Source organism: Ursus maritimus (genome assembly GCF_017311325.1).
Source record: "Ursus maritimus isolate PB19 chromosome X unlocalized genomic scaffold, ASM1731132v1 scaffold_X1, whole genome shotgun sequence".
NCBI lineage: Eukaryota > Metazoa > Chordata > Mammalia > Carnivora > Ursidae > Ursus > Ursus maritimus.
In genome coordinates this window covers 31,656,188-31,666,460 of record NW_024423319.1, presented here as the reverse complement: position 1 = coordinate 31,666,460, position 10,273 = coordinate 31,656,188, and the positions used below count along the sequence as shown (strand labels likewise).

The 10,273-nt window shown below is 40.8% G+C and overlaps 1 protein-coding gene across 4 annotated transcripts in view; it reads right to left on the bottom strand.

Moving 5' to 3' along the window:
• Window positions 1-10,273, bottom strand: part of KLHL13 (kelch like family member 13) — a 191,656-nt gene that overhangs the window by 166,819 nt on the left and 14,564 nt on the right. The gene's annotated exons all lie outside the window — the stretch shown is intronic.

Here is a 10,273-nt window from a genome sequence, read left to right as displayed (position 1 = left end):
TGGAATATCTTCTCATATCAAAATCCTTCCCAGCCATCAAGACTCACCTCAAAAACTAGGTCTGTGGTTGAACCTACTTTGACTAGTCCAGGCTTCTCTGCTGCTTGGGCACTTTTTTCTCAATCACCTTTTTCATGTCTGTACATATCATCTATCCAATGACATTACAAGCTCCTTATACACAGAGGCCCTTGAGCAAGTGATTTAACTTTTTCCTCTCCATTATATTATATACCTTTTTAAAATCAGTAGGGTTGGATGAAATGATACCTAGGGCTCCTCTTTGCCCTAAAATTTTACACATGTTTCTTGTATCCCCTGTAATGTGTATGCTTTAGTTATCTGATAAATATTTCAAACTGTCTATTTGAGTTTACCAATGCCTATTATAAACTTACCCAGTCCTGGCTACTGGATAATATTCTAAGTATGGCAATTTCCAAATGGCAAAAAGCTGCCAGCTTAATCAAACAGCCAAAATTAGTAAGCTAAATGTTCATTCATTCGTTTTCTCACTCAACAAATATTAGTTAAACATCAGGGTCAGAGGACACCTGGGTGGCTCTGTCGGTGAAGTGTCTGCCTTCTGCGCAGGTCATGATCCCAGGGTCCTGGGATCGAGCCCCACATTGGGCTCTCTGCTTGGTGGGGAGCCTGCTTCTCCCTCTCCCTCTCCCGCTCCCCCTGCTTGTGTGCTCACTCTCTCTCTCTGACAAATAAACAAAATCTTTATAAAAAAGAAGAAAAATCGGGGTCAGGTATCATAGCAGACAACACAGAGGTGACTGACTTGGCCCTTGCCCTCAAGGGACTCACAATGCAGTGGGAGACACTGAGAAGTAAAAGCATACATTATAATAAACATTGCTAAAGAAAGGCACAAATGATACTAGATAAATATATGAGAAAACAACTGGCAACAGCTGTGAAGTAGAGGAGGCTCAAGGAAATGTTCCCAGGACGGGTGACAACTAAAGCCCTGAAGGACAAAGAGTAGTCATCATTCCAGGAAAAGTAGCAACTACAAAAGTGTGAGGCTAAGAAAACACGGTACGTTTGCGGCGGTGCAATTTGGAATGCAGCTTTAGGAGGGGTGAGAGAGGAGCTAGAGGGACGGGCAGGAGCCGAAATCCGTCACGCTGACGTGTCTGGATTCTAATCCTGAAGCAACTGGGTACCCAGTATTATGAAAATAATATCTCCAGATAAGTCATAGAATTGTACATTAGAAACCGCGTACGACAGAGACTGTGAGTTGTCCCCCAGCATCTTCTCTTCCTTTCTAAGAAAGTAATCATCATTTTAACGGGGCACATGGCCACGTGGTTAAGGGCCACATTTTCCAGCCTCCCTTATAGCCAGGTGTCACCACCGGACAAGGTCGGGCCAGCGGGATCTGTGAGCAAGCGGTATACACGTGTGTTAAGTCAGATCCTTAAACGGAAGGAGTGTCTTCTCTCCTGCCCCTGCTGTCATCCCTTTAGTCAGAATACGAATGCGACAGTGAGAGCAGCCAGCTGAAATCAACACGGAGGATGCTTTTGGAGGACAGCAGAACAAGACAGAACGAGCCTGGGTACCTAATAATGGAGGAGCTGCCATCCAGCCCTGATGTGGGAAAGAACGAGCTTGTTTAAGGCACTCTATTTGGGGGCCTCTGTTTGTTACAGCAGATAACTTCTATCTACACAAATACACAGCGGAAATTAAAACTGGATCTGAAACATTCGAGAACTGCTCATACTTACCAGTAACACCAGACAATAAAAAAAGAGTTCTAAAAATAAATACATAATAGATAGACAGAGATAAGGAGTTCTAGAATTCACGTCTTTCACGTTGAGTGAGCACGTATAGGTTATCAGAATGTCATTATGTTTCTTAAATTCCACATATGAGTGAGATCATACGATAATTGTCCTTCTCTGACTTATTTCACTTAGCATAATACCCTCTTTTGCTTAGCATAATACCCTCAAACAGAGGATCATAGGGGAAGAGAGGAAAAAATAAAACAAGATGAAACCAGAGAGGGAGACAAGCCGTAAGGGACTCTTAATCATAGGAAACAAACTGAGGATTGCAGGAGGGGAGGGGATAGGGAGATGCGGTAACTGGGTGATGGGCATTAAGGAGGGCACGTGATATAATGAACACTGGGTGTTACATAAGACTGATGAATCACTGACCTCTACCTCTGAAACCAATAATACATTATATGTTAATTAATTGAATTTGAATTTAAAAAAATGTCATTATGTCATTATGCTAAAACAATGCTAAGCAGTAAACATGAATAGAAGGCAAAAATGGGTTGTCAACATGAATTACTTGCATAATGTGGTTAGGACAGTACAGCAATGGGCTCATGTTAATTCAAGGTCCTAAAATTATTATTCCAGTATTCAAAATCAGTTTTTTAAGCTGACAGAAAAGTTTCCATTAACAAAGATAACACAGGAAAGGAAGTAAGAGATCTACACCTAAATTTACCAGTACCCATGCCCTTCAAACTAAGGAAATTGATCTTTAAGGTTCTCAAACTAGTTAAGTAAAAGTGCGTAAGTATAATAGGTCTTCGGGAATCTCTCATAGCATTCCTAACACAGCAAGCTATACACAGGAGCCCAAGAAGCCCTGTGGAGATATCCCATTACAGCTAAGCCTGGACTGCCAGCATCCCATGCTGCCTTCTGTGGTTGATATCCACCCCTCTCTATGCCCACCATGTTGAAAACTACTGTCCTGGTCAGGTTCTCAGTATCTTTCAATAATTACATATCAAGTAAACTATTCCATGTTCACGAATAAAGTTTAGAGAAGGCAGCACCAAGGCTTTCTATAAACCCATTTTGATCTGCTACAGCAAAGGTACCCAACCTTCACTTGGTTGGACTATTTTTTTTAAAAAGTAGTTCTGTTGGGGAACACTTGGGTGGCTCAGTCAGTTAAGCATCTGCCTTCAGCTTGGGTCATCATCCCGGGGTCCTGGGATTGAGCTCCAAGTCTGGCTCCCTGCTCAGCGGTGAGTTTGCTTCTCCTTCTCCCTCTGCCCCTCCCCATTCTTGTTCTGGCTGTCTCTCTCTCACTCTCTCAAATAAATCAAAAACAAACAAACAAAAAAACCTTTAAAAAAAGAAAAAGTGGTTCTGCTGGGGCACCTGGGTAGCTAAGTTGGTTAAGCGTCCAACTCCTGATTTCGGCTCAGGTCATGATCTCAGGGTCGTGAGATCAAGCCCGGCATCAGGTTCCGCACTGGGCACTGAGTCTGCTCAAGATTTGCTCTCTCCCTCTCCCTCTGCCCCTCCCCACTCCATCAATCAATCAATCAATCAATCAAGTGGTTCTGCTAACTAAAACCCAAAACCCAAACTAACAAATAAAAATCTTCAGAAGCCACAGATCTAACCAGCTAGTGGAAATGTCAGACAGATCGTTAAGACTTCAGTACTTAGGGAAGTAACATTTTTCAGACAGGCAGGACCATTAGGTGCCCGTCACGTCATCCCATGGCATGGAAATTACCCATTCCTATACAAGTCCCTTGGCAGCTTGTATTTCCACTAACTGTGTTCTCCGGTTGAAAATTAAATGATGATGGTCACAACTGTGATCTTATAATCTCCATTAAGTTACTGGAAAGGGATACAGGTAACAACCAAGAAAGTACTTTGGGCTTGTAAGAATTAAACAAGGGTTTATAACTAAGGGCAGCACTTCGGCTTGATGGAGCCAGAGACCAACCTTCCTTCTCCTCCTTCCCGTTATGACCCCAAACACAGTGCCAAGGGAGACTCACTAGGCCTTCCAAGGCCTTTCTGCAGCATTTTAGAAGAACAAAGAAAATGAACAGGAAACTGTGACCGCCTCTGGGGAGAAAAGAAGGATTCTGCCTTGTTCACCATCGCAGCCCCAGGACATGGGTCAGAAGGTGGTCACTAATTTTTCTTGAATGAATTTACATGAAAGAACTCATTTCCTCTCATCAGAGAGTGTTGCCCTATACAGTAAGGCTAACTAAAGCCAGCAAGTCTCCCTTACCTGCAGAAAAGCAGAATCATCTTTAAAACGGGTAGGTGGACCTAACTCACAGGCAGTCTTCAGAGCCATTCTAAACTCTTAGGGAGTCTACACCAATTCTGGCACTAAATTAAGCAGAGAATCAAACCACTGTGAAGTCTCTGCGCATATTGTAATGGGTTCATTTTTTTAATATCAGTGAATGATATCTCAAGTCATAGGACACTGATTAGTCCTATTACTCTAAATCCTCTTTTCTAAATGGGTGATACTTTCTCCTTGTCACAGTGGCCCTCTTAAACCAGACCAGTTTGGCTTGTCTTAAATCAGATTGCTGACCCCTTTCCATATCCTAATGGCTTAATAAACAAAATTAGCAACGAAAAAAGGCAGCATCAAAATACAGACACCAAAACTCCTAAATCAAGCCTTTTTTTTTTTTAACTCCACAGCATCTCATATCCTAACTCCAGGTGATATGAACAATTAATCTCTAGGATAAAGATGTGCTTCCCCCTAATTAACCTAAAGGTATACTTAGTTTTCTTCTTCCAGTGACAGCAGGGCCACCTTGTCTAATCCCATCCTACCCACTAGGTGTGAGATCAGGACACCATCACCACACGTGATGAACAGAGAATCCGTTTAAGTGAATAAAAAACATACTTGGGGAGGATGGCAGAGCAGGAAGGTCCTGAGCTCACCTCCTCCCACAGGCACTCGGAGGCTGCAACTACATCAAATGCAACACACTCCGAAAACGACCTGAAGACGGCAAGAACAGCTCTTCCGCAGCTAAGAACATAAAGAAACAGACTCACTGAAAAGAGTAGGAAGGGGGAGGGCACGCCCGGGTGGCTCAGTCGGTGAAGCATCTGCCTTCCGCTCAGGTCATGATCTCAGGGTCCTGGGATCGAGCCCCACATCGGGCTCCCGGCTCAACGGGGAGTCTGCTTCTCCCTCTCCTGTTCACCCTGCTTCTGCTCTCTCTCCGTCAAATAAGTAAAAATCTTTAAAAAAGAAAAGGAAAAGGAAAGGAAAGAAGGGTGGGAAAGGCAGAGACGTATTCTGGAAACGAACACCTGGCATTTCGACCCAGAGGTGGAAGGGATGCCACAGGATTGGGGAAAAGGGGCAGCCAGGAAAAGGGGGAACCAGGCCCATACTGGGCACCCCACCCTGAGGACCTGCACTGGGAAGACAGTTCCCCCAAAATGTCTGCCTTTGGAAACCAGTGGGATTTAACACTGAGGAAGTCAGAGGGTTTAGGAACTGACACTCCTCTCTTAAAGGGTCACTATCATATATCACTCCGACTGAGATTTACGGACTAATAATTGACTGATTTTAGGGAATGTAGTGAAGGGACAGGGACCCATAGTTTTCTCCAGGAATGGACGTGCTGGGGGATGCTATTTTTCTTGGCCTCCTTCAGCCTGGCTGGCAAGACGTTGGCAGGAGCCAGCTCTGACACTCTCCATCTGCCTTAATACCATCACTCACTTGGCCGTAGCATGCGGCCCAGGCTCAACCCACTCAATCCCCCCATTCTGGAAGATACAAGTACAGAGCACTCCGTATCCCACATCTGTTAGGCAGACCCAGTTAAGACTGGTCTCCCCCTCAAAGTGGCAACAGCCCCACCACACCTGGCACAATTAGCCCTGGCCAGGACCAGCACAGCTCCAAAGCAACTCCTGTCCTAGAAAGAGGGGAGCAGCTCTGCCCATCAGCAAGCCCACAGCAGTCACAGCAGCAGCCCACAAACAACGGGAGGAAGCAGGGAGTAGAAAAAGTAGTAAAATTATGCTTACAAAAATCACTAAAGGGATGGATATGCAAAATGAAAAGATACAAAATATGATGTCATATACATAAAATGCTGTTAGAAGGAGTAACACTACAGTACTTTTAGAACGTGTTCATAGGTAAGTGATCATCAACGTAATATTGACCATTATACACAGGATGTTATATGGGAACCTCATGGGAACCACAAGGCAAAAACCTATAGTAGATACACAAAAAAACACTGATGTAACTCTAGAGAAAATCACCAAATCACAAGGGAAGATAGCAAGAGAAAAGCAATGGAGAAGAACTACAAAAACAACCAAAAAACATAACGAAACGGCAATTAGTACATACCTATCAATAAATACTTTATGGAGCACCTGGGGGGTTCAGTCAGTTAAGCGCCTGACTCTGGACTTCAGCTCAGGTCATGATCTCAGGATTGTGAGATCAAGCGCCACATCGGGCTCTGCAGTGGGCATGGAGCTTTCTTGGGATTCTCTCTCTCCCTCTCCCTCTGCTCCTCCCTTCCCCTCACTCATGAGCACTCTCTCTCTAAAAATAATAATAATAAAAGCTTTATTTTAATTTTTTTAAAGATTTTATTTTTAAGTAATCTCTACACCCAACCTGGGGCTTGAACTTACAACCCTAGGGTGAAGATTCACACACTACACCAACTGAGCCAGCCAGGGGCCCCCAACAATTACTTTAAATGTAAATGGAATAAATGCTATAATCAAAAGACATAGGGTGACTGAATGGATAAAAAAGCAATACCCATCTATATACTGCCTGGAAGAAACAAAATTCAGACATAAAAACACATACAGACTGAAAGTGAAGGGGATGAAGAAAAATATTCCATGCAAATGGAACAGAAAACAAGCTGAGGTAGCAATACTTGGATTAGACAAAATACACTTTAAGACAAAGACTGTAACAAGAGACAAAGGAGGGAATTACATAATGGTAAAAGATCAATCCAACAAGAAGATATAACAGTTGTAAATATATACGTACCCAACATAAGAGCACTGAAATATGTAAAGCACATATGAACAGACATAAGAGGTGAAATTAACAGTAATACTATAATAGTAAGGGACTTAACACTCCACGTACATCAATGGATGATAATTCAGACAGAAAATCAATAAGGGAAGAGTGGCAGTGAGTGACACATTAGACCAGATGGACTTAACAGATATACAGAGAACATTCCATCCAAAAACAGCAGAATACACAATCTTTTCAAATGGATATGGAACATTCTCCAAGACAGATAACATGTTAGCCAACAAAACAAGCCTTAATAAATTTTAAAGATTAAAATCACATCCAGCATTTTTCTGACAACAATGGTATGAAAGTAGATGTAAATTACAAGAAAAAAAACCTGGAAATCATATCCAGCATTTTTCTAACAACAATGGTATGAAAGTAGATGTAAATTACAAGGAAAAAAAAACCTGGGAAAAAACACAAAGATGTGGAGGCTAAACAATATGCCACTGAAACAACCAATGGTCAACCAAAAAAAATCAAAGAGGAAATCAGAAAGTACCTGGAGGCAAATGAAAATGGAAATACAATGGTTCAAAATCTTTGAGACACAGCAAAAAATGTCTAAGAAGGAAGTTTATAATGATACAGGCCTATCTCAAGAAACAAGAAAAATCTCAGATAAACTATATAACCTTGTACCAAAGGAATGAGAAAATGGAGAAGAAATAAAGCCCAAAGTGAATAGAAGGAAGTAAATAACAAAGATCATAGCAGAAATAAATGTAATACAGACTAAAAGCACAAGTGAAAAGATCAGTAAAACTAGGAGCTTGAACCTTGAAAAGATAAGCAAAATTGATAAATCCATAGCCAGACTCATCAAGAAAAAGGGAAGGACTCAAAGTAAGTAAAATCATAAATGAAAGTGGGGCACCTGGGTAGCTCAGTCAGTTACGTGTCTGCCTTGGGCTCAGGTCATGATCTCAGAGTCCTGGGATTGAGCCCCACATCAGGCTCCCTGCTGAGCAGGGAGCTGCTTCTCCCTCTCCCTCTGCCTGCCGCTCCCCTTGCTTGTACTTGCTCTCTCTGTCAAATAAATAAATAAAATCTTTAAAAAAAACCTGATACCACAGAAATACAAAGGATTATAAGACTAATATGAAAAATTATACACCAAGAAATTGGAGAAACTAAAAGAAATGGATAAAGTCCTAGAAACATACATCCTTCAAGACTGAATCAGGAAGAAATAGAAAATCTGAATAGACCAATTACTGATAAACAAACTGAATCAATAACAAAACAAAACAAAAAGCTTCCAACAAATAAAAATCCAAGACCAGACGGCTTCATAGGTAAATTCCACCAAACATTTAAAGACTAGTTAAGAGCTATCCTTCTCAAACAATTCCAGAAAACAGAAGAGGAGGGAATGCTTCCAAATTCATTCTATGAGGCCAGAATTACCCTGATACCAAAACCAGACAAAGAAACTACGAAAAAATAAAATTACAGACCAATGTCCCTGATGAATACAGATTTAAAAAACTTCAACAAATTTTAACCAAATTAAACAGTACATTAAAAGCACTATTCACCACAATGGGATTTATTTCAAGGATGCAAGGATGGTTCAACATCTATAAATCAATCAATGTGATATAGCACATTAACAAAATTAAATATACAAGTCATATGATCATCTCAATAGATGCAGAAAAAGCATCTGAAAAATTCAACATTTGTTCAAGATAAAAACTCAACAACATGGGTTTAGAGTGAACATATCTCAACTTAAAAAAGGCCATATATGACAAACCAGGAGATAAGATCATACTCAATGGTGAAAAGCTCAAAGCTTTTCCCCTGAGATCAGGAATAAACAGGGAATTCCACTCTTGCCACTTTTATTCAACATAGTACTGGAAATCCTAGCCGCAGCAATCAGACAAGAAAAAAAAAGTAAACAAAGTGGTAAGAAAGAAGGAAAATTGTCACTATTTGTAGATGACATGATACTATATATAGAAACCATAAAAACTCCACCAAAATCTATTAAACCTAATAAATGAATTCAGTAAAGTTGCAGGATACAAAATTAATATACAGAAATCTGCTGCAGAGGCGCCTGGGTGGCTCAGTCGGATAACCATCTGCCTTCAGCTCAGGTCATGATCCCATGGTCCTGGGATCAAGCCCCACATTGGGCTCCCTGCTCAGCAGGGAGCCTGCTTCTCCTTCTCCCCCATGCTCGTGCTCTCTCTCCCTATCTCTCTCTCAAATAAATAAAATCTTTAAAAAAAAAAAGAAATCTGCATTTCTATACACTAATAATGAACTAGTAGAAAGAGAAATTACAATTTACACCCAAAAAATTAATACCTAGGAATAAATTTAACCAAGGAGGTGACACGCATGTACTCTAAAAACCGTAAGAAACTGATGAAAGAAACTGAAGACTACACAAATAAATGGGAAAATACACCATGATAATGGATTGGAAGAATACTATTAAAATATCCATACTACCCAGGGGCGCCTGGGTGGCACAGCGGTTAAGCATCTGCCTTCGGCTCAGGGCGTGATCCCGGCGTTATGGGATCGAGCCCCACATCAGGCTCCTCTGCTATGAGCCTGCTTCTTCCTCTCCCACTCCCCCTGCTTGTGTTCCCTCTCTCGCTGGCTGTCTCTATCTCTGTCGAATAAACAAATTTAGAAAACTTAAAAAAAATAATAAAATAAAATAAAATATCCATACTACCCAAAGCAATCTACAGATTCAATGCAATCCCTATCAAAATACCAATAGTAATTTTCACAGAACTCAAACAAATAACCCTAAAATTGAATGGAACCACAAAAGACCTTGAGTAGCCAAAGCAATCTTAAGAAAAAGAACAAAGTTGGAGGCAGCAAAATAAAAATCTTCTACAAAGCAAACAATCAACAAAACTAAAAGGCAATGTGCAGAATGGCAGAAGGTATTTGCAAATGATATATTTGATAAAGGGTTAGTATCCAAAATATATAAATAAAACTCAACACCCCAAAAATGAATAATCCAATTAAAAATGGGCAGAAGACATGAATAGACATTTTTCCAAAGAAGATATACAGGTGGCCAACAGACACTTCAAAAGATGTTCAACATCACTGATCATCAGGGAAATGCAAATCAAAACTACAATGAGCTATCACCTCACACCAGTATGGAGGTCCCTCAGAAAGTTAAAAATAGATCTACCCCACAATGCAGTAATTGCACTACTAGGTATTTACCCAAAGAAAATAAAAATACTAATTCAAAGGGATACATGCACCCTGATGTTTATAGCAGCCTTATCTACAACAGCCAAATTATAGAAACAGCTCAAGTGTCCACTGACTGTTGAGTGGATAAAGAAAATGTGGTATGTATATATATATACACAGAATATATATATATATATAT